This window comes from Coloeus monedula, assembly GCF_965178545.1.
Source record: "Coloeus monedula genome assembly, chromosome: 19".
Classification (NCBI taxonomy): Eukaryota; Metazoa; Chordata; class Aves; order Passeriformes; family Corvidae; genus Coloeus; species Coloeus monedula.
Window position 1 is genome coordinate 10941048 of NC_138799.1, and position 25183 is coordinate 10966230.

The window sequence follows — 25183 nt, forward strand, 5'->3', positions numbered from 1 at the left end:
CTGCTCCAAAGCAGATCATCCCAGGCTCCCGCCTGCGCTGCCAAACCTGGCCCTGCCGCCTCCCCCTTCCCAGCCCAGCACAAAGCCCTGCTCTAAATTAGGCAGGGAAAGAGTGGCTTGGCAAAAGCGAACCAGAGCACCGAGGTCAGGCCCTGAAAAACAACAGCGGTGCCTAAAGAAACCCCGGCGTTAATCCCGTCATGCTTCCGCCAAAGATTCCCCTTTTCAAGGGTTTTCTTCCTGGTAAACAAAGTTCTCTCCATTGGGCTGTGAATTTTAGGACATGGTTGCTTGGTGATGCCAGGCTGCAAAGCAGGAGGTTTGTGCTCCCCAGCCTGCAGAGGATGGCGCAGGGTTCCGTGAGGAAACTCAAAAGGAGTTGGAATCTCAGGGCAGGCAGAGCTGATCTGCACCGCGATTACTCCAACCTGGAGTCGAGTTTGCTCCTGATAATTTGGGTTTATGGGAAGATGCTCTCCCCATCCCTCCCCTCGGAGCTGGCTCTGCCCATCTGCCCTTGCTCCTGAGGATGTTCCCAAAAGTTTGCGATGCTGAGTGCCCAAATCCCAGGATTTGCATCTCCCGCAATGCCCCGGCTGCCCCAGGGCACCGCTCCAGCCTTGCCCTGGCTCTGCTCCCCTCACCCAGGGGCTGGGGCAGCTTCTCCCCAGTGCCACCTCCCTGCCCAGCTGTAGAGCGATGCCTCCCTCATGGCTGTGCCCGCCCTGCCTCTATTTCCCTGTCCCTGGGGTCACTTGCACCATCTCAGCCCCCTGCACACCCCCGCTGGCACTTGCAGTCACCCTTGCCCTGCAAGCCACATGCTCCCACACGGAACAAAACCCTTCCCATTCCCATGGAGCAGCTCCTCCTGCCAGCATCTCCCACATTGCACCGGGGAGAACGAGCTGGGGCACCAGCCAGGGTGGGGGACGAAGGAAGAGCACGAGGTGGGAATGCTGGAGCCACCCCGGTGTCCCTGAGCATCCTCCAGTGTCATCCCAAGGGAGGCGAGGGGGTCAGCGAGGGCACTGCACCCACAGGAACACAGGTTGGCACAAGCCTGGTACAAACAGCGAGAGAAACACTCCCTGTGCCTGCCCTAATTAAATCCCAGGATGGTTCCAGCAGCTCTGGGAGCTCAGGAGGACATGGAGATGCTCTTGGTCCCACAGCTGAGGCCCCTGCACGCCGTGGGCTCCCAGCAGCGCCCACGAGGAGAGGCCAAACGCCGGCGCCGCGGCCCAAAGGGCTCCTGGCAACCTGTGAGGAGCAAACAATCCTCCTCAGCTGGCCTGAAACGGGTCAGGAGCCTTTCAGTCCCGGGCTGGCACAGCCTCCGCTCCCAAAGCCTCGATCCCACCGATTCAAAGGCAGCTCGGCACCGAGTCCAGCTGGCCCCAACTTCAGAGCGTCCCCCGAGTCTGAGCGGCTCCGGGGCCGCTCCTGGAGATCCCACAGCTGCTTCCGGTGCCCCCAGCCCTGCAAACAGCACCCCGGGCACCCAGTGCTCACCCTCCCGAGCCCCTCCGCTGGCAGGAGCACCCCAGCCTTGGCAAAGGGCTGGAAAGTTGTTCAGCTGCCTCAGGAAGCTCGGGAGAGCTTTTGGGGGAGGGTTTGTTCCAGCTCCTGGCTGGCCCTGCCAGTCCCACTCAGCCATTATATAATCGATGAGAAATGCCAGTGCCTGAGCGGCACAGAGGGCACCGCCAGCGGCCAGGGCTGGGGAGGGGAGCAAAGCTGAGCTCCAGGGCCACCCCAGCAGCAAAAATACATTTTCAGCCCTATTTACCCCCTGATCGTGGCACAGACGATCTGGGGAGATCAAAGCAGGCTCTCCCTTATTTCAGCCTCTTAAAGCTCCATTAAATGTTTGATTGTGCCACTTTGCCTACGGTGGGGTGACACCTCCCTCTCCAGAGGCAGCGGGGGCAGAGGGGCTCAGAGCATCTCCTGATCCCACCTTCCCCCCTCCCCAGGTCTGTTTTTCCCAGGTTTCTGCTGGAGGGAGCAGAACCAGGAGCGGCACCCCTGAGCAGAGCTCTGAGCTCACCAGGAAATTTGCATTTTATCGGTGTTCCCGCTCCTCGAGCTGCTCCAGGGAAATCAGCCAAGGAAACTGAACAAAATTCCAGAAAGGACCGGCGGATGTTACAAAGTTACCTTTAAAGTTGCTTGGAATTTTGGGAAGTGGGGGTGTTTCTCATCAAAAACAACCACCAAAAATAGACAAAGCAAACCTAACTTGGTGCAAAACTCAGCTCTTCACCCAAACTGCTTCTAAACCCAGATTTGAATAAAAACACGGTAAGATTTTATAGGGAAAACAGCAGAGATGATAGCAGAAAAAGCCTCTCCCTGCTGAGAAAATGAGGGTCCATAGTGCTTCCACAGCTTCCAACCAGCCCTCTCCTGCTCCAAAAACAGGGAGTGAACCCCAGCGCCCGAGCGTGGAGCCCCAAACGTGGGAGGGAGAAGGTGAAGCCCCGGCTGTGCCTCCTGCGTGGGGCTGCAGCCCCTCCAGGCCCCCTCCAGCACCCCCCAACTCCACTGGCTGTTTGTTTTCCCAATTTCTCCGCAGCAAACCAGGCCAGTTGGAAAGAAAAGGAGTAAAAAACAGAGGGGAGGGGGAGGGAAGGAGGGAGGGAGGGAGGCGGAATTAACTCTTTGCCACCGCGTTGTCCATCTCCAGCAGATTTTAATGCTGCCGCAGCAAGGTCAGAGTTGAAGCCTGGGGTAAAGGGCTTTGTTTTGTCCTTGGGAATTGCGTGTGACCAGCGGCAGTCGGGATCAGCTCGGGGCCGTGGGCTGGAGGAGGCAGAGCACAGCCCCCGCTCCGAGAACCAGCTGCTCTTAACCTCCCACTGCCATTTCCAACGCCTCACCCTTGAAACTGCGGGGTTTTCGCTAAAATGTTTCTTTTGTAACGTTTGAAAGTTTCTTTTCAGCTTTGTCCTCCCCGCAAGGCAGCGGTCGGGGCTTTAAGAAGAATGATTTGGGGGCTGGGGAGAGATTAAGTCGTGCTGAAGGAGCTGAACGCAGCTCGTTTGACTCCCGAGGGACGCTGAGCATGGGAAAGGCTCCCCCCGAGCCGAGCAGAGGCTGCTCAAGGTGTGGGCTGGGGGTGTCAGCTCCAGGGGAGCCTCTCCCACCCCGCTCCAGGTGTCAACGCATCCCAAATCCCAGCAAAAGAGGCTTTAGGAGCCATAATTGATGGCGCACGAGTGATTCCAGCCCGGGCTGGGCGCGGGGTCCCCGCCGATCCCACGATCCCCGCGGGCAGAGCGCGCATCCCGTTCCCATGGCAACGCCGCATCCCGGCGGGATGGGCGGGGATGGCGTCATCGGCCAGGCAGCCAATGGGAGGCCGCCGAGGTGATGTCATGGCCGCGCCCCCGGCCCCGCCCGGCGGGAGCGACCCCCGGGCCCCGCGCGGGTGGCACCGCCGGGGGACAAACCCAGCCCATCCCAGCTCGGCTCTGCACCCACAGGGCTGCAGCACCTCGAGGTCTCTGGGGCTACGGCCAAGGTTTTATTTCGCCTGTTTCCTGAGATTTTACCCCGAGCTCGGACAGAGGTTGGGAGCATCCCAGGATGTCCTCAGGCTGTGCCCTGACACGAGGTGATGCTCTCAGACAGCACAGCAAGGTCAGGAGGTGCCACTTGGAACCAAACGTGGAACAGGGAAAGGCCCGATGGCACCAGGAGGGACACGAGGCCTGGCAGAGCTTGGGCACCACCGGGAAAGACACTGCTGGAAAAGGGGAGAACAGGGAAAACGAGCGGAGACATTTCCAGGCAGCACTGGGAGCACACTGGGAAGGAGTTCAGCAGCGCCAGGAGGGCTCCGGACCACGCAGCTGGGTCCCAGCAGTGCCCCCTCTCTGCTCCCCTCCCTGGCAAGGGACCGGGGTGACTCAAAGGGTGACTCAGCCCCCTCAGCCCCAGCCAGCCATGAAGCTCTGGTTTCAGTCGGGCTTTAGATTAACCCGGGCTCCTAAAAGCCTTTGCAGGGAGGGCCCCGTGCCCCGCTCCAGGCTCGGGACCCCCGCAGCCCCGGCTGGCCCTGCCGCGGTGCCAGCAGCAGTGTCACGGCTGTCCTTGCCCGGCTCACCTGCTCAAACACTCCGCGCGTCACTCCCCGCCTGGCGCTGTTGCCAAAACTGCGGCTCGGCCGCTCCCAAGAGAGAGGAGGAAAACCTGGCCGGGCACAGGGCACGGGTGGTGCCACCCAGCCCCTTCACCCACCCCGGGGGACAGAGAGGTGGCACCCGGAGCCGTTTCCCGCTGGCATCCCAGGTGGGCACGGCCGGGAGGGTGCTCAGAGGAGACACTGAGGGGAGGCAGAGCCCCAGAGCCGAGCCCAGCATCACCCCACAGAAAGCCCCGCTAATCAGGGCATCGCAGCACAGGAATTTTATCACCTGGGGACAGTTCCAGGCAGGTTTCTCCTCGTGTTTATCAAACACCCGGCCTGGCCAGCACAGCACGGGCGGGTCCCACTCGGCTCCGGTTTAGGGAGGGGGGGTTTGGCTGCTGGGTTTTGTCCACCTGGCTGAGCCAGAGCCAGAGCTGCGCCCTCAGCTCCTCATCCCAGGAGAGCATCGCCCCGTTTTCCCAAGCTCTGCAATTCCAGGCAGACCCAGATGGGTGGATGAGCACCAGATACCAAACACGTCCCCAAGTCGGGCATTTATTTTTGGCAGCAGACAGGAAAATCCCTTCAGAACCGGGAGTTTGGGAATCAGGCAGCCAATGGCTCAAGCTGCAGAGTCCTCAGCATCTCTGCTGCAGCAAAACGGGCCAGGCCATGCCCTGCTCCCAGCACAGCTCCAGGATCCCCCTGTCACGCGAGACAAGTGCCTGGCACTGCAGTTCAGCATCCCAGAGCCTCGGGAAACAGCAGGAGGTCTCTCCAGGGATCACCTTTCCCTCCCTTCACAGCCCGCTCCCAGACACGGCCAGCCAAGGGCTGTCTCCGGGCCCCTGGGATTGGAGCTGGGAATCAGATGGAGACCTCCAGACTTTCTCCAGCACGTCCCAGCTGCTGGCCACAGTTTTGCTGCAATTTCTGGTTTAGGAGGAGATTTGGGATTGGATTAGAGGGGGATTGAGGATGATAACGCTCGTGATACCATGGCTGGTCAGCCATAAAAGGCCAGAGTGTCACTGTGGACTTCAGGGTAGCCCAAGAGCCCTGGTTCTCTGCCGAGAGGAGGTGAAAGCACCTCAGCAAGGACAGCTGGGCCAGAGCCCTGCCCAGCCCCTGATGTGCCAAACAGGGTGCCCAGAGCAGCTCTCTCTGCTCCAAGGCTGGAACCAGGCCCTCCCTGTCTGCTCCATCGTGCCCAGAGCAGCCTCTCCCCGTGCCCGATGAACACCAACCCCTCTCCAAACAGTTTCTCCTGCACACACGAAGCCTCGCTCGCCATCCCCAGAGCGCGGGGAGCCCCAGGGCTGCCCCCAGCTCCAACAGCTCCGGCTGCCAACCAGCGGCTCCTCCCTCGCTTGGCTTCCCCATGCCTGCCATTCACAGAGCCGGGCCAGGAGGAGGATTTGTCAGCTCCAGTCCTGCCCGACAGGTTCGCTCTGCTGTCCCGCATCGTTCCTGCGGCCGTGAACCCCGCCGGGCGCAGCGGGGCACGGCCGGAAGCGATTGCGATCGGCTGCAAAAGCGTCGGAGCAGCCCCGGGGCTCGCCCAGGGCAGCCCGACCCCCCCTGCCCCGGGTCTGTGAATGGGGAAAGCCTCGTGTTCCTATAAAGGCCGCGATAAATCACCTGGGGCAGTCCCCTCCCGGCACAGGCAGCCGCAGCTCGTTAATGGAGACATCAACCCCAATCACGGAATTCTTTTCTTTTCCGGCCCGGGGTGGGGGATATCAAAGGAAGGGGCAGGGATAATGCCCGGAATTCCAAAAGTTTAGCCTTGCCCACCTCACCTGCAGGCGTCCTGAAGGGGAAAAGACTCTGTGGCCACTCAGAGCTGCCCTGGGGGCGCAGCGGCAGCACCCAGGGGCTTTGGGAGGAAGGAGGGCAAGGACAAGGACAATCCACGGCTTCCTCACTCCAAGGCTTTGCAGCCAAATGGGGAATCCTGGTGGCTCCAAGGGACACCCAAGGGGCTGTGACCGTGAGCACAGAGAGCTCCAGGAGGGGCTCAGCTGACCCTGCCCAGCCCCTCCAAGCACTCCCCACCAGCCTCTCCCGGATCTGCCAGGACACCGATCCCTGGGCCAGGACTGGAATCACAGCTTTACTTTGGGAAAAGAGCTGTCACCTCCTCACCAGGCTCCATGAGAAGCCATCCTATCGCAAAAAAACCCGCTCCAAGGGGACAGGCTGCCCTCCCAGCACCCCCGGGATGGGTCATCCCCGCTGCTGCTTTCCCTGGACCTCAGCTCTGTTTTCCAAAACACACTGGGAAGAGGAGCAGCTCCTTCCCCACCCATGAGTCACCTTCTCCCAGCATCGATCAAGAATTGCTAAAAATAGCCCCAGATAATGATCTCAGGCTCAGGTGTTGGCTCCCTGGCATGGCAGGAGAACAGGGAGAGAGCCGGGGGCTGTGCTCCATAACATCATCCCACAGCTTTGACTCAGGACTTGGGTATGGAATGACAGCCCCAGGCACCCTCCGGGGGCTGCCTTCGGGGGATTTGGGGGAAGAACAGGATCATCCCAAACTGCCAACAGCATCTCAAAGCCCTGCACCTCTCGGAGACGGGGTGAGGAAGAGTCAGGGCACATTCCTGAGCCCTCTGTGTGCCAGGGTCCCCAGAAATCCCAGCTCAGCTCCCGGGCTGGGAGCACATCCTTCAGTGGGGTACCCTGGGTTTGGGACTCTGGAGCAGCTACCACACCTCCTGATGGATCCCCACAGACACAGCCCCAGAAATAAAACCAAAGCCAAGCCTACCAAGCCCCTCCAGCTCCAGGGGCTCCCTTCAGGCCCCAACTCGTCCGGCAGGATTGCTTTGGGACTGCAGCTTATCCAAACACCTTCATCTCCTTCATAAATCCAATCCCTCCTTATCAGCCCTCAGGAGGAAAGGCAGGAGCTGGAGGGAGGGAAGTGTGGGGAAGAGCCCAGCTTGGATTTACCCACCCAGGCCCCGGGGGTCAGTCCCAGCTCAGTCCCGGGGGATTCATCCCCATGTTCCCAAGCACGTCCTTGGAGCCGGGCTGGAGGGGGCAGCTTCCCTTTGGATGGAGGAGGGAGCAGGGAGGCTGCAAATGCTCATTCCAGGACTGCCAGTTCCCAGGATTAATAGGAGGCTGTTGAAAAGCAGCAGCTCTCCTGAAATCCTCTGGAGCTGTGGGAATGAACTGAACCCCAACTTTAGGCTTTGGTTTAAAAATTAAAAATGACATTTCTGTAGCTGCCAGGAGGATTTTTTTTCCATGGAGCACACCCCAAAGGGCTGATTTTAATGGCAAATCAAAAACGCCCCAAAATCACCTTTTAAAAGGAAATATTTTAGCTTTTCTATGCCCATTTCATACATTTTAGAGCACGTGGAGTAGGAGAATTTTTAGGGAAGCTGTGTTTGCTCCTGCACCCACCCCAGCAACAACAGCAGCTTTTGCAAAGGGCTCCTTTTCAGCAGGAATCTCCCGAGGATTGGATTTCCTGCACCACAGGAATGTTCACTCCCAGCGCACAGCGAACCTCCCGGGATCTGTGTCACTGCCCAGGTGAGGGTTCCCAGCGCCAGCCTCGGTTCACAACCCGGGCACTGATGGGTGTTTGGCAGCCCTCAGCCCCCAGACACCCCTGGCACACGGGCAGGGAGAAGGGCTCTTCCAGAGTGGGGGAAAAAAATCCTCATTTTCACTCTGAGCAGCCCCATTCCCCAGGACAAGGTGCAGCAACAGGCGCTGTTTAACGAGGCATTAGCAGCAGAGCGCAGGGAGGCTCCTTTCCCACACCCAGACATCCTGGCACGAGCCAAACCCACACAAAACCCTCCAGGATGCGGCCAGGGAGACATCAGCACCTTGCCCCAGGGCAAACAGGAGCTGGGGGCACTGGGAACGGGGCTTTGTCCAGCACGGGAGCTCCTGGCTCCTGCCATCCTCAGCCTTATCCATGGGCAATTCCCTGCGGGCTCTGTGCAGACCCTTCCCACCTCTCTGTGGTGGCAGTGGCCGTTCCATGTCCCACCACTCTGCTCCAGGATGGGGATGAATCCTTTTTCCCACTCCCCAAAAATCCTCGCCCACCATCCTCCTCCTCATCCCAGCCGTTTGCAGCTCCTTGTCCTGCTCCAGCCCCAGGGATGCAGGGATACCCCAGTGATTTGGCCTCTGCATTTATGGATGCTTTTCTCCCTCCCACCAAGGGCTGATCTCCTGTTCCCACCGCCCTCAGCACTCGGGAGCTCCCTTTCCCACATTCAGAGAGGAGGAAGCAGCAGGTTTTCCCCAAAAGCATTCTAGTCATCCCAGGATATTGAAGAGAAGGACATTCCCTCCAAACAGAGGGGAAAGCACAGGGAGCAGGGTCCTGGCAGCACAACGGCACCAGGTCCTGGCTGGCCAAGCTTCCTGCAGCTGGGATGGAGCTGTTGGCAGAGGGATCACCGTGGGAGGAGAAGGAAGCCCAGAGTGAGAGCCTTAAAAACCACAGAGCAACTCCGAGCTTCCAGCAGGAACAGCAGGAAAAGGCTCTTGGGAGGATTTTCTCCTGCTACTTCCCAGTTTTCAGGGATTCCACCAAGCCCTGTTTCCTGCTCCAGAGCCTCTGGAGTGAAGTAGGCAACAACCACAGAGGCCATGTGGGATGCCCCAAAATGCAAATCCCAGCTTCCCAGAAGCATCCTGCAGCCCCTCTGCACGGGCAGAAGGGCCAACGCTCCAGTTCATCCCAAAAAACTGCCGGAATGAATCCTCAGAAAGCGGCAGTGCGGGGAGGAGGAAACTCCGATTTCCAGCACCCAAGGGCACCTTCCCTGGGCACATCCCCTCAGCAGCGAGGTCAGAGCGAGGAGAAGCTGCCAGGGCTGGCAGTAAATCCAGCCCTGCAGGAAACACAGCTGTGGGAAGGGGAGAGCAGCAGGACAGGGATGGATCCAGCCGGCTCGTTCCTACAAACAGCTCCCTGATAAGCCACGGGAAGATTCCTTTCGGGAGCAGGGAGCAAACACATCCCCAGGGCACCTCAAACTGTACAGGAGAGCTCAGAGGGCAGCAGGGCTGGGCTGGATTAGATGGCCCCGGCCAGGCCTTCCCCCAGATTTCATCTCGTTGGTTCTCTGTCATTCCCACAATAACGCTCCGTGGTTTTCATTAGGCAAACCCCAATATCATCCCAAGGAGAGCAGGGACAAAGCCTGGCTGCCCCTCAGCAGGGCTGAGGTGTTTCCAGCTCCCACTCGGATCCTGGTGCTGGACACAATCACCAGGAACCTGGCAGGTGGATTTTCCAAAGGGGCTCTTCCTTATTTCTCACAAACTTCTCCAAGTTAGGAAGCTGAGAGGAATCCATTCTTCCATGAGGGCCACCAGCATCACCTCACTCCAAGAGATTTTTCCCAGAGGACAACACACACAAGACCTGAAGGCCTCGGGAAGGCTCTGACCCACAACACCCCTAAATCCATGAGATGGACACCAAAAAATCCCCATCTCCCTGGCCAGTCCCATCCCACCTGAGCTGCTCCCTCACTGTTCTTCCCCAAAACCCCTCCCCAGCAGTGCTGCCCATCCCCTTCACTGCTCCGACTTCCGCAGCAAAATTCCCACAAATCCCGGAGTGTTTGATTTTCCCTCGCGCAGAAACCTCCCAGACCTCGCAGCAAACAGCAGCTCCAGTCTCAGCTCAAACCCCAGAAGTTAAACAAAAAGAACCTCGAAATGGATTCTTGGGTTATTGGGGTTGGGTTTTTTTCTTTAAAACCTTGTGGTTTGGAGCTCCTGGTTGGATTTGCACATCCCCAGGGCTCCTCCAGCCATGCCAGGGAAGCCTCTCAGGAAACCTCTGGGGATGCCCAAAAATCCCTCCCAGTTTTCCACTCCAGGCTGTCCCCAAAGGTGACAAAGTCACAGCAGCACATGGAAAGCACAGAGGGAAATGTTCAGGGAAAAGCAGAACTGGGATGCAGGAGGTGGAGGTTCCTCAGGAGAGGAGGAAAAAAGGTTTCTCCATCGGGATCCGTACAAGAGACGCGAGGTCATGGAATGGTTCGGGTGGGATGATCCTAAAGCTCAGCTGGTTCCATGGGCAGGGACACCTCCCACTATCCCAGGCTGCTCCAAGCCCATCCAGCCATGAACCCTTCCAGGGATGGGCATTCCAAGCAAACCCTCCCTGTGCCTGGATCCCAGCAGGAAAACTCCCAAAATACTCCGTGCAGCGCAGAGCTGAGGACCACCATCCCCCTCCTTTTCCCTATCCCATCTCGGGACGCCCATCCATTCCAGAGGCCGGGAATGCCCGTGCGTGGCACTGCCCTAAACCCGTCATGCGCAGCCCCGCTCGTGCCAGCGGCTCCCCCCGGAGCAGATTAACCCCCCGCGCCCCGAGGCCGTGCGGTTGTGTCACCGCGATTAAATCAGATTTACTGCCCCCCGCCCTCTCCCGAAAGGAATTCCACTGGCTGCGCGAGGGGAAGGGCCGAAAAGGAGAGAAACCAGGAAATGCTTCATTCTCCCCTTGGAATAATCCTCCCCTGGAGCCAGAAACCCCCGGCTGGGCCCAGCACTGGTGGCACCGTTCCCCCTCCAAGGCTGGCATTGCCAGGCTGGGGGGCACACTGGGGCCCCTGGACGTCACTGGGGCCACTTTGGGGCGCAGGGTGACCACTGAAGGAGGGTTAAATCCATGTAAATCACCAGCTTTGCCTGGGGCACTGCTTAATTAGCAGGCACTAATTAACATTTAAATCCCCGCCCGGCTGGAATTTTAGCCTAAACCAAGGAGACCCATTGGGGTTCCTCATTGTTCTTTCAGCACCTGAGCCCAAACCCACAACCCCATCGCCGCGATAAGCGCAGGAGCTTCCTCGCCTCGCCGGGAGAACATTCCTGCAGTGCTTCCACACCCACATCCCCGGCAGCGGGCAGCCAGCTCCCAATTACAGCAATTAACATTATGGATATTAATAAAGCCTGGCTTTCCTAACAGGAAAACCTGCAGGGGCTTGTTGGCAGAACAGGGAGCCCCGAGCGATTTTTGGGGGCGGATAGGGGAATAATTGGAATTACAGGATGAGACCACAGAGCCTCCAGAGGTCTTGGAAGCACATCCTGCTGTGGGGAGAGGTGGGAAGACCACGAGTGTCCTCTCCCCATCGCAGGAAGCTCCTGCAGAGCCTGCGGGCAGGGAGATGAAGCTCCTTTTCCAGCATGGAATCATCCAGGAGGATTTTTGAAGCCCCTGTGCTACACCCCCCGGAATTTACGGGCCACCCATTCCCAAAATAATCTGGATCCTGCAGGGACCCAGCTCCAGGAGGAGTGCAGGGACACAGGGAACATTTCCTCCTCCTGGGGCCAGGAGCAGCTCCTCACCCTCTCTGTCCCATCCGGGAAGGTTTTATCCCCCTTTTTGTGGTTTTTAAGGCAGGGTGGCCGCGGGTAGGAAAGGAGCCGTGCGCTCCCAGCCCTGCCCTTCCTCCCCTCTTTCCCAACGCTGTTTTCCCTTTCCAAGCACGAGAGAAAACGCTCGGGAGCAAGACCAGACACAGAGAGAGGAAGCAGCGGCTTCCTTCCCCATCCAATTATTCCAGATATTATGCAAGCCACCCATTCCCATCGCCAAACCCCGCGATCCTTCCCCCTTCCCTGGAGCACAAAGGAGCCCTCACACCTCGGGCAGCCCCTGCCCAGAATGTCCATCCCTGGAAGGGAATTGGGGCAAAAAATTCATCCCAAAGGATTTTCCTGCAGTCAGGGAGTTCCCATGACTCCTTGAAGCTTCCCAGGTGGGATTCCCTGGTAACCCCTCAGGCCAGGGATCCTTGCTCAGCCAGGCTCCTACAGCTCCCCAGAGCCAGGGCATTTACATCCCATTTTATATGGAAAGCACTAAAATGGGATCACACCTTTTAAAACAGATATTTCCACCTCGCTGCAACGCCCAGGCCCTGCCTCTGCCTCCCCCTCTGCACCAGGCCTCGGATTTTAATTAAAAAAATGTGATTTAGGTTAATTGGCAGCAGATGAGTTACAGGCCTCAAAAGCACGGGAACATTTGATCCAGCAGATTTATGGCAGCAGGGAACCGACCATCCCAGGTTTTGCATCCCCCTCACAGCCCCGCTGCCAAAACAGCTCAGCTGGCCAAAAAAAAAAAAAAAAGTAATTAGTGTTTAATTTCTTAACAATTTTTTTTTACCTTCCTTTTAATTGCTCCACATAAAACTGTCCTAGAATTTTACAGCTTGGCCCAGTCCTCTTTGCTGGTTTTAATTAGGCTGAGGCAGGGCTGGCACTTAATTTGAAGAGGGGGAGGACGTCAGGCCACGCTCTGGGAAGGCTTTGCCATTCCACGCACCCGGAAAACATCAGCAGGAGCAGCGGGGAGCAGGACCAGTCCTCCCAGAGGTGGGACTGGGGGCAACTCATCCTGAGCACAGCTCCCTGCTCCAAGAAATCCCCGTTGGAAGGGAGCAGAGCCCTCTCCCAGCAGGAGAATTTCCTCTCCTTGAGAGCACCCAAGCTTAGCTCAGAGCAGCTTTGGGGTTAATTCCCATTCCTGGGGGATTGAGGTCGAGGCTGCCCAGCCTTCCCTTGGAGAGGGGCTTTGGCAGCCCAAAACAAACCCAGCCTGGAGGAGGAGCCAGGGAATTCCTTGCAGTCCATCAGAATTCCCCGCAGGAGTCTCTGTGCACAAGGTAGGAGAGAGGAGGGACAAGCAAGAGATGGAATGAGTTGTAGGAATAGCTGGGGAATGGCTGATGGAGGGAAATCTACCCCTTTCCCACCCTGTTTTCTAAGCTTGGCCCTACTGAGCAAATCCTGGGATGTCTGGAAAGGATTTTTCCAGGCAAAGACAAAGGCTCGGCCCCTCCATGAGCAGGCAGCGGGCTGGGCTTTGCTCAGCTGTGTTGTCCAAAGCACAAAAACCAACAATCAACGATTCCATTGCTGGGTTCCACCCTCTCCATACATGAAATCCCGTGGCAACATCACACGAGCCCAGAACCCCCCTCCCACAGCCAAATCCAACATGGAAAATCCAGGAGCAGAAGTCCAGCGTCCCCTCCCTACCCCAGCACAGCAAAACCCCTCAGCCCCCCAGGACCCAGCTGCCCCCTCCCCACAGAGCACCACCCCCCTGCGGGGCTGAGCTTTTAGCTGACACCGGAATGAGGGACACCTGGATGGGTTTGGGGCGCTCCCAAGGGATCTGGGGTCGGGAATTGCCCCCAGGTGCTCAGCATTAAAGCAGAATGAAGCTGGCAACAAAGCTGTGCCAGGCCGAAGTGCAGCTGGCAGGGGGAGAGCCTCGAGATCCCTGTGATCCCAAACCTCGCTGTGACACCTCTGGGGCTTTAACAATTAAAACCAGACGCTTTGGGAGAGGCTGGGTGATGGAAAAGGGGCTGAGAACCCCCTCCAAGAGCTCTGGAGGCTCCAGCTGAAGGCACAGCCCCGGGGGTTGGGCTGGCCTTGGCAGGGCTGGCTGAACCCCGTGATCCAAAAGGGTTTTTCCAATCTAAACCATTCCGTGATGCAGAGAAGCCCAACCAGCCCTGCCCCAGCCCTGAGGGTGTTTTCTGGAAGCTTCCAAGTGTCCCTGTGGGTGTGGCCCTGCAGCATCCCGGGGGATGCATCCCTCACACACCCACAGCAATCCCGACCCCGCTAAGCTGTCACAACAAACGGGATGAGGCACAGCACCTCCAAATCCACACCCCAGCAGCTCCAGGACCCAAGCAGGGGCTGGAAATCCCTCCCAAGCTGGCAGCAGCTCCAGCAGATGCGTTTTACCATTCCCAGAGGGAAAATAACATCCAGATGAGCATCCCTGACTGCCTGGAAATACAGCCCAGCTGGGGAGGGACAGATGGAATGGGGCAGAAATGGGATGGGGATGGAAAATTGGGAGTGAGGGGGTGGCTGGGGTTGGTCTGTGCTCCCCCCTCAGCTGCTCTCTCCTCTTTCTCCTCTTCCTCCTTTTCCTCCTCCCTGCGATGGCTCCTGGATTTTAACTTTGTCTTTAATCAACCTGAAACAAGCAAAATTAATCCCTCCCTGTCCCCATCCCAGCTGGACTCTGCTCCCCCTTTTCCCTAAGCAAGGAAGGGCCCTCTGCCCGCTGAGCCTCCCACGGAACAGGATCCTCACACCAACAATCCCAGGAAAAATAACCGTGGCTCCTCCAGGCCATCCCTCACAGCCCTGCTCCCAACAGCTCCTGCACTGCCATCCATGCCTGGGGTGGCCATGGATGGCATTCCCAGGAGCTGGCTCAGGGATTGCCCCACAGGGAATTACTGGGAAGTGGCTTTAGGGTGAAGGAGGAAGATTTAGATGGGATATTGGGAAGGAATTCCTCCCTGTGAGGGCGGGCAGGCCCCGGCACAGGGATCCCTGGCAGTGCCTAAGCCAGGCTGGAATAACCTGGGATAGTGGAAGGTGTCCCTGTGGAACTGGATGGGATTTAAGGTCCCTTCCAAGCCAACCATTCCAGGATTCTCTCCAGCAGGATCCCGTGTCACCCTTCACTGAGCAAACGAGCCCCAGGAGCTCTCAGCTGCTCCAGGCTGGCCCCACAAACCCAAACAGCAGCCGGGAACTGTCCCGAGGGCACCGGGAGGACCAGGACACACCAGAGGGGAGCTGGCAGATGCTGGAGCGCGGCAGATCCGCCTGCTCAGCCCCGGGTGGGATCAATCCAGAGCAAAAGGGACACAGAAGTGGTTCCGCAGAAACTCCCGGAGCAGCCCTGGCCGAGCACGGAGCAGCCCGAGGCACACAAAGGGCCACAGGCAGCACCGGGCCTGAGCAGCGAGGGTTAATAGCGTTTGCATTTGGGAAAGCAAACTCATAAATCCCCCGGATTTCTCCGTGCTCCCAGCCCATGTTTCCCGGGAGGAAGGACAGGCTGCTTTTCCTGCTGCTCACCAGGTAAATACAGGCCCAGTCCCACCCTTCCCCGGCCGTGTTTGCTCGGAGCACGGGGACGCCAAAGGCAAGCGGCCTTTGAGGGAAATACCCCTTAGGAACCCCAGAAATGCCATATCCGAGCACTGGCATCCCCCAGTCGATCCCTGCATCTGTCCCTGGAGCGGGGCCTGCAGCTGAAAGCAGCCCCGGTGCCAATCAATGGATCCACGCAGGATTCCAGGATTGACCCTGCAGCTCCCGGGCAGGGAATTCTGCTGGGAAAGGATGGGAGCAGGGGCTCGGTGCTCTGTTCTAATGGACAAGGCGGGGATCAATCCCAGCTTGGACTCAGTCCTGGAGATCTTTTCCAACCTCAATGATTCTGGGAGAAACTTCCTGTCACCCTGGCTGCTCCCAAATAATTCCACTGAATCCATGCTCATGAGGCCGCTGTGCTTTTTATGTGTCAGGACACCTTTTTTTGGTTAAATAATGTTCTAAATCTTAAAAAAATAATGATCCCAGAAGGATATTTCCACTACATAAATATCCCTTTTATGTTCTATTTCCACACAGCACCTTGCGGTGCTCACAGGGTAGGAGGGAACAGAGTCCAGGGACAATTAACAACGGGATTTAAGGGGGAATAATTTGCATCTCAGCAGCTTTTGGAGCGGGAGGGATGGCAGGGATGGCAGTGGTGGTTAAAGGCTGGAAAGGGGAAAGGACAGGGGAGAACATTCCTGCAAAATAAAAGTGACAAACTCCTGGGCCGGCTTTGTTAGGACAGAAGTTCCTCAAGGTTTCCTGGACAATCCAAGACATCCCCAAAATCCCCTGGAAGTGTGGCTGAGCCAAGGCAAAGGGAAAACAACATCCAGCACTCACGGAGCCAGTGGGGTTTATTAAATGCAATTTAATTGTCTCTGAGGGTGACGCTCCCCCTGTTGTGACATTCCCCTCGCTGGGGTCTGGCTTCCCCCCATTCCTGCTCCTGCTTCCCAGTCCCACCTGGGCTGGGATCCATGTGGGATGTTCCAGGTGTGGCAGAAGGACCCTCCCAGCACAGGATGAGCCTCTGGCAGACAGTTTGAAACCCCAGCATCACCAGCTCAGCTCCTGCTCTTCCAAAGGCTCCAGCTCCCACCACGGGATCCACCGCAGCTCCAGCATCCTCAGGAAACACCCAAACCCCCAAAAGCAGCAAAAAAAGAGTGGAGGCGTAAAAAAAAAGACCAAAAAAATCCACTGGAAACGGGACAAGCGCTTGGTCCTTCCCGGAGAAAAGCACTGAGCTCCTGTTCGAGCCAAGAGCTCCTCAGCATCCATCCATTGCCAGGATCCAAAAGGATAATTCCCAAAGCCCAGCTGAGAGCAGCTCATTAAGTCCTTCCAGTTCCACGCAGGAGGAGCTCAGCTCCTGGAGGAATCCCCTGGGAGGGGGCTGTGGAGCCCCGGCAGTGTCCCGGAGGAGCGGGCACGGAGCTGGTTTTGGTGCTGGGCGCTGAGGGGAGAGCCTCTCTCAGCCCTGATGTTCCATCGCTGCCCAGGCCAAGCTGCTGGTCCCCGCTGTCCGTGTGTCCAGCTGCAGTGTCCGTCCTCGGGAGCTGCTCCTGGGTGTCCTGGCTGTCCCCTCTGTCCCTCACCCCGAGCCTTCAGCACAGACCCTGCGAAGGAAAAACACGGCGTGAATGGAAGGGCCGGGCTGGGGTGGAGCAGAGGGTGAGTGATTCTTCCTCAGCACCAAACCCAATGTTTGGAGTGATGTGGGAAAGAGGAGATGGAGCAGCAGCCCCGAGGCCTCCCCTGAAAGCCCCTTTGGCACCAGAGTTCACCCCACTGCTGAGGATCCCCTTCAGCTCTGGAGGATGGGGCTGGGTAACACCAGGACGCGAGCGGAACATCTGGAAGCTCTTAAAGGGTTTCACTTTTTAACACTTTCACAAGAGGCAGGGACAGCGCTCCGCACGCTGGGAGACGCTGCACTCGCTGCAGGCAGAGGATTTGCAGCTGGGGTGCAGCAGCATCCCCTGCCTCTCGGGCATCACAGAGCTCTGCAGGACACCGACCCCAAATTCCCAGGCTCTGGGGACCACGACACAGAAGGATCTGGGATGAGCGGGAGCTCAAACATCGGTGGTGACAGTCCAGAGGCACCTCACAAGCATCACTGGGGTTTGCAAGGCTCTAATCCCAAATTCCCAAGTTCTGGGCATCGCTGCACAGCGGGATCCGGGACAGGCAGGGAGCTCAAACATTGGTGGTGACACTCCAGAAGCACCCAGCGCCCCCTAAGAAGGTCCAGAGGCACCTCATGAGCGTCACTGGGGTTTGCAGGGCACCGACCCCAAATTCCCAGGCTCTGGGGACCTGCGTACAGCGGGATCCGGGACAGGCAGGGATGGTGGTGACATCCCAGAGGCGCCCAGATGAGAACACCCCGGGAGTCCAACCCCACCGCTGGCAGTTCGCATCCCCTCAGGGGGCCACGAAGGTCCCCCAAAACCCTCGGGGTGAAGCTGCGAGCGTCCCCAGCCCTGCGCGGGAGCGCTGGGTGCAGCCAGCCCCGGTTTGCTCAGGGCGGGTCCGCTCAGCGCCGCGTTTGAAGGCGCCGCGGCCGGGAGCGATCAGAGGCGCGCGCGGGCGATAGCGCGGCCCCGGGCGCAGGCTCTGATCTGTTATCTGCTATCTGCTATCTGTTATCTCGGGCCGGGCAGTGCCGCGGCGCGGGTTTGAACGCGGGGTGACACCCGCGGATCAAAGGCGCTTCCTGCTGCCCCCAGCCCCGAGGAGCCTTTGGGCAGCGCGGGATGAGGCCGGAGCTCCGCGGGGATGGAGGCACCGGGGGCAGGAGCGATGCGTGCAGCCCCGGGGACTGCTGCGGGATGTCCCCTGCCCGTGCTGGGGCCAGCAGCACGTCCTGAATGGGTGAAGCCCGTTCGGTGCCATGGGGGTGCCCCAGTTTAACCCGCAGGACAGAGCCCCTTGCTTTCTCCCAGAGACATCCCCACGGACACCACCCAGCCCCCAAAAAATCCTAAAAACCCCCACTCCTCCACCCCCACTGCAGCCCCCCAGCGCTGAACCCTCACAGTCAGCCAGATTTCAGGTGCAGTTGATTTTTTTCCCGTTGCCTCCCACACTCCCCATGAGGGATCATCTGCTTCCCTGTGCCCCGGCCCACTCCAGCCCGGAGCAGCACAGCCGGGCCACACACTGCGAGCCACCAGCGTCTGCTGGACAGCAGCCCCGGTGTTTTCGTCCTCTCCACGAGCCCCCACAACATCCCGGGAGAGCAGGGATGGAACAAGAGCTCAGCAGCATCCCGGGAAGAGGAGAGGATCCATCCCGAGCCAACAGAGGAGGAGCTGAGCCTGCAGCAGGAACGAGGATGACCTGCACATTTTGAGGTGGGGATCTGCCTCCTGCCCTCCCCAAACCCGCGTTCTCCAGCAGCAGAGCAAAGCACGGGAATAAAACGGGAATTTTGGCTGCGGAGGGTGGGAGCATCCACAGACAGCGAGAGCACGAACTGTGTGGGCAGCAAAGCCAAACAGGAAAGGATCCAAGGGGCAGGGATGGGATTCTGGCAGCTTCTACCTCCCTGCTGCTCCCTCTCCCGGGTGTCCCTCCCTCAGACCCCTGGCCCTGCTCAGGCATGCCCCAATTCCGCTTTTACTGTCGGAATTCTTCCCATCCAAAGGGCTGGATTGTCAAAAATGCAGCCCGAGAGCCACAGCCCGATGCAGGAACCGGTCCCAGCACAGCTGCCGCAGCACCTCGTGCCCTGGCCTTGGACACTTCCAGGGATGGGGCAGCCACAGCTTCTCTGGGCAGGGCCGGGGGTTCCTGCGACACCTCAGTGCTGTGCCGGGCTTGGAGCAGCTGCCTCGCTCCAGGAGGATCTAAACTGGCCAGGAAGGATCACCCTGGCTCGGGGCAGCCCCTGCCACAGCCACAGCTGCCCTGAGCCTTCTCCTTCAGCCCCAGCTCAGCTGAGCTCCCAGAGCCCCAGTCCCGAGCGATTATCCCAAAGCCTGCCAAAACCCCAGCCAGCCTCGGCGGGGTGTCACCGCAGCTCCCGGGCCAGAGGAGTGGTTTGTTCCCAGGCCGCCCTTCCTGGGAAGGTGTTAATGAATAACCGTGGCCCAGACAGGCGCTGGCAGCTCCGTGAGTCACCGAGCGGCCCGGCACAGCCGGCTCTGACTCACCGACACCCCGGCCCGAGCCCCCCGGGGCACTGGGGATGGCAGCGCTGGGCTCTGGGGGTCAGACGGGATGAGACTCCCCCAAACCCTGGCTCTGTAACCCCAGCACAGCCCGCGGTGGTGGAGAGCTCGCCCTGAGACTGACACCAGGAAAACCTCACAGGGCTGAGGTGCAGCAGGACCTGCAGGAAGGGCCCCCGGACACCACAGCAGCACCCAGAGATCTGGAAGGGGGTGGCTGTGAGGGCCAACACGCCCTGGCTGCATCCCAAGGGATGGTGCAGGGGTGATCCAGGGATGCAGGGGCCACAGGTGGGTCCTGGCAGTGGCTCATTCCCAGAGGGACGCACTCCTAGCGCGGCATCCGCTGCTCCCAAAGCATCACTCCCACCTCCGTCTGCAGCTTCCTCCTCAAATTCCAGCTCTGACCAACCCCCCAAACCCAAGCACAGGTGGAAGCCTAAAAATAGAACTTCTCACACCCCCCCCTTCTCACCCCCCCCCAGCCGCACCCTGAGGACTTTCTCATTCACACACTCCAACCTGTTCTGCCTCCCGCTCTTTCGAGCAATTTTCCCCCTCCCTCCCCGCAGGAAAAGGCCACCCTGGTTCTTGAACGCCGTGTGTCACCTGGGGCTGGGCGAGGAATGAGGAAAGTCCCATTCTCCTTCATTTTTGCAGCAGGGTGATCAGCACGGGGTGACACCAGGCTGGGCCAGCCCACAATGCCCCAGGTTTTGGGAAGGCTCTGGCACCCACTGACAGTTCTGGGTCATTTATCAGAAGTGTCCCCACGGTGACAAAGCCCTGCCAGGCTGAGGGATGAGCCTGAGCCGTGCAGAGACAGTCCCTGAGCAGGAGCTCTGCTTGTTTCCCAGCATTTCTGCTTTTCCTGCTGGAAGTCCGGAGCCCCTCGCTGTGGGCAGGCAGGAGCTGAGCAGCTCCCCTCGGGTTCTGCCAGCAGCAGGAGCTCCTGGTGATCCATGTGATCCGTGTGATCCCTGGATCTTCCAAAGGAGCTGGAGGGCTCTTCCCCCTCCTCACCAACAGGGAGATCTCCATCTGCTGCCTGGAGGTAGAGCAGGGGTGCTCTGAGGCGCCTCCTGCATCCACAGAGGTGAGCAGGGACTGGATCCCCGGGATAAAAGGGATTACAGGGGGCACCCTCCTCATTCCCACACTCTCTCCCATCCCAGTACAGAATAAACTGCTCACAGGACGGGAAAAGCGCTGCAAAGCCTCCATGGTTGTCCCAAAGAGAGGATGGGTTTGGCCATGCATCCCACAGGATCCCATCCCAGGGATCGGCTCTGCTCCCCACAGCCTGGGGATGTCCCAAATCCTCACATCTGGGTCCAAAAGGTGTTCTCCGGAAAGCTTTGGCTCAGGGGGTGACACCACACAAGGGTGCAAAAGCCACCCTGGAGTCCTGCCCTGTCCCCACCCACTGCCCTCAGAGATGGGAGGGAGGGAAGCAGGAAAACCCATCCGGCTGCACTTTTATTCCTGAGCAGATTTCCAGCCCAGGGATTACCAATTTCAGCGATGTTTCTTCCTGTGCTGACCGTAAGCTGATTAATTCTCCGTGCCCTCCCCTTCTCCCCTCTCTCCCTTCCTTCTTTCCATGGAAAAGGAGGGGATGAAACCCGGTGGAATGTGCCAAGGCAGAGCTGGATGCAGCGCGAGCGGAGCAGAGGGAGATGCTCCCCCAGCCTGACGGGATCCTGCCACCCTATGGAGCTTCAAACCACCACGATCCTTATCTCCTTATCCCAAAGGATCTGATATCCCTGAGGGAAGGGAGAAATTCCCTGTCCCCGATCCCAGCGGGTCATGGTGAGGCCCAGCAGCACCAGCATCGCTCTCCCAGAGAAATGGAAACTGTTGGTCCCGGAGACGCTGGTGGGACTCATCCAAGAGCAGCCCAACCTGCCCTGGCACGATCCAGCCGTGCTTCCCGAGGGCTGGAATCTCCTTTTCCAAGAGCCATCGCTCCCCGCGAGGCCCGGGACGCTCCGGGGTTTGCTCCTGAAGGGAGGAATTGCGGAGGCTCAGGATTGGGGGATGCAAGAACCGCAACCCTTGGGGAGCCTCCGGGGCACCTCCATCCCAATCCGCAGAGAATTCCCAAAACACAGAGCCAAGCCAGGTGTGCCAGAGCACCTCTCCCACCCCGACAGGGCAGGAAAGCCGGGAACACACCCTTCCCTATAAAAAGATAATGATACAGCGGGAAATCAGCCCAGCAAAACCCTGCTGAATGCCCCCACGGACCTCAGCCTGATCCAGAGGCAAAATTCCCTCTCAGCTGGGGTCAGGATTAGGGGATGGGGAAGGGTGGGAGAATTCAGCGACTCACCCGGAATTTGGTGTTTGGAGGGGAGCGGGTTTGGGGCTCTTTGTCCCTTTTGGGTGCCTGAAGCTGGAGAGTGACACCAAAAACCCTTCAGGGGCATCGAGCAGGGCAGGGTTTGGGGCCCAGCCTCGCTGTGAGGCCGAAATGTGGGGGAGTTAAAATGATTCCTTTTGAATAACTCCCCTTTGAGTGGAACAGCAAACCGGGATAAAACACGGATAAAATATGCATAAAGCAAGGATAAAACACAGATAAAACATGGAGAAAACACGGAGAAAATATGGCTAAACAGAGATAAAATATGGATAAAACATGCATGAAACAGATAAAACAGATAAAACACAGATAAAACATGGATAAAATATGGATAAAACACAGATAAAATAGGGATAAAATATGGATAAAACACGGATAAAACACAGATAAAATGGATAAACACGGATAAAACATGGATAAAACAAATAAACTATGGATAAAACATGCATGAAACAGATAAAACACAGATAAAACATGGATAAAACATGGATAAAACATGGATAAAATGTGGATAAAACGCGGATAAAAAAATGGATAAAACATGGGTAAAAAATGGATAAAACATGGATAAAACACGGATAAAATATGGATAAAACACAGATAAAATATGGATAAAACAGATAAAGCATGGGTAAAAAATGGATAAAACACAGGTAAAATATGGATAAAACACAGATAAAACACATAAAACATGGATAAAACACAGATAAAACACATAAAACATGGATAAAACACAGATAAAACATGGATAAAACACAGATAAAGCATGGGTAAAATATGGATAAAACATGGATAAAACCCAGGTAAAATATTGATAAAACATGGATAAAACCCAGATAAAACACATAAAACATGGATAAAACACGGATAAAACACGGATAAAACATGGATAAAACACTGATAAAACACGGGTAAAACACAGATAAAGCATGGGTAAAAAATGAATGAAACATGGATAAAACCCAGGTAAAATATTGATAAAACATGGATAAAACCCAGATAAAACACATAAAACATGGATAAAACACGGATAAAACATGGATAAAACACAGATAAAACATGGATAAAACACAGATAAAGCATGGGTAAAATATGGATAAAACATGGATAAAACCCAGGTAAAATATGGATAAAACATGGATAAAACACGGATAAAACACATAAAACATGGATAAAACACGGATAAAACATGGATAAAACACAGATAAAATATGGATAAAACACGGATAAAACATGGCTAAAACACGGATAAAACATGGATAAAACACGGATAAAACACGGATAAAACATGGCTAAAACATGGATAGAACAATCCAGTCTTGCAGCGTCCAAGCCAAGGACACGCGGCCGAAGGAATAAAACACCCCTCAAACACACAACCCAAACCCACCCTCATCGGAAAGGACCTGGGGAAGAGCCTTCATCCCACCTGGATCCCCATTCCAAGCTCTCCTCACTCCCTCCTGAGCTCAGCCTAAAGCCCCCAGTGACCACGGGCCTGGATTCCCCACCTCTCACCCTGCAGGGAGCCGAGGGAAAAGCGCAAGAAAAAGGGCTTTGTTTCCGTTCACATTTGTCCGAAGTGGGTTACAGCAAGTTCTCCAAAAATAATTTTCATGGATTGCAGGGAAAAAAGGAGGTTTTGTTCCACACCCACTCGCACTGATCCCTCTGGAAGCGAAATTCATCCGTGCGTGGCCGTGTTTGGGCTGGCAGGGCGTGGGGACACCGCGTGCGATCCCCCTCGGCTCATCCCAACATCCACTGGGATCAGACAGCGTGGGATTCCCGGGATCAGAATTCATCCCTGCGATGGGGAAGGGTCACAGGGTGGGTTTGGTGACCCCCAAAAGTCCCACAGGGCCGTTCCCAGCGGGAGGGGAAGCCATGCAGTGACCCCACGGGGCTTAGGTGGGATACTAGGAAAAACTTCCCTGGGAAGGTGGAACAGAATTCCCAGAGCAGCTGTGGCTGCCTCTGGATCCCTGGAAATGTCCCAGCCCAGCGTTTCCTAGAATTTATCGGGAATTTTTTGGAGCTGTTGATGGCTGAGAAACGCCAGCGGGTTGAAACCTAAACTGGACGCAGGGATATAAAAATGTAGGTCAGGAAAAAAAGCCCCCGAGTGAAAAGCTCCTTGTTCCTCCCTGCGCCGCCTCCCGGGCGCTGCCGTCCCGGGGGAAAAAGCTTGGGAAGGGCTCACAGGGATGAGCACCTGGAAAAGGGCTCAGACCTCGGGGCTTTTACGGGACAGAGCAGCCATTCCTGCAGTGCCGCGGCCGGAGGGCACGCTCAGCCACGGGCACACGCTGGCCTTGTGGCATTTCCAAGGATTTCCCGGTTATTCCAGGGATTCCGCGGTTCAGTTTAAGGCACAGGCTGTGCAGAGCCGTTAACGCCTGCTCCCATCATCCTGGCTCCCGTCATCCTGGGATCGCTCCCACCATCCCGGCGTTTCCGACGTGCCCTGGGGCACAGCAAGGAGGGGAAAACCGAAAGGCAGCGATTTCCCCACACAATCCCGATCTCCCCACACAATCCCAATTTCCCCACACAATCCCGATTTCCCCACACAGTCCCGATTTCCCCACACAATCCCGGAATGATTCCGGTTGGGAAAAGGCCTCGGAGTTCCTCCAGTCCAACCATGAACCCAGCACTGCTGAGGGCACCACAAAGCCCAGTCCCCAAGCATGGCAGTGTTCCCACCCCTTCAGCAGCATCCCGAGGTTTGATCCCAAAATTCCAGCGAGTTTCAGGTCCCGTTAAAGAGCCCCCAAACGCCCCAGGGCCAAAGAGGTTTGCTCAGGACAGGGATGCAGCCAGTGTGACCCAAACCCGACAGCAAACTGCAGATCTTTGGGATAAATCCCAATCCGTTCGGCACAACCTTCACAAGCAGCTGCTTCTCCTCATTGACATCCATGTCAGATCCACCCGGAGATGGATTTTGGGAGAAAATCCCACCTTCCTGAAGAACTGGGCGCTCCCAGCGCTCTCCCCTGCCGGGCTGGGGAACAGCTGATCCCTTTTCAACACTTCCACATATCCCAGCTGTAATTTACGGAGCTCATTTCCCCGGCACCCGGAGCTCAGCACCCGCCTGCGCTGGGAGTTTTGTTTGCTTTAATTGAGGGGGGAAAAAAGAAAACCTGGAAAGAGGCAAAACACCTCTCCCAAGCCCCAGGTTTAATTTTTCAGCTGCCTTGATTTATTGATTGGCCCATTCCCTTTTAATGGGCTCTCCCTGCCGGAGCCTGGGGGTTTCCTGTGGGGTTTGAGGGGTCCTGCCATGTCCAGAGACTTCATTCCCAACAGCTTCCCTTGGATTTGAGAAGGAAAGTTGGGCGCACCGTCCATCCCTCCATCCTCATCCCTGCTTCTCCCCCTTCCCAACACCTCCCAGCTTTCTGCTCCCAATTCCCAGCATTCCCACAACCAAAGCCAGTCTACAGCAAAGCAAGATTCCAAGGGAGATATTTTCACAGGATAACAAAAGGAGTGCGGGCACAAAAGCTGATTTTTCCA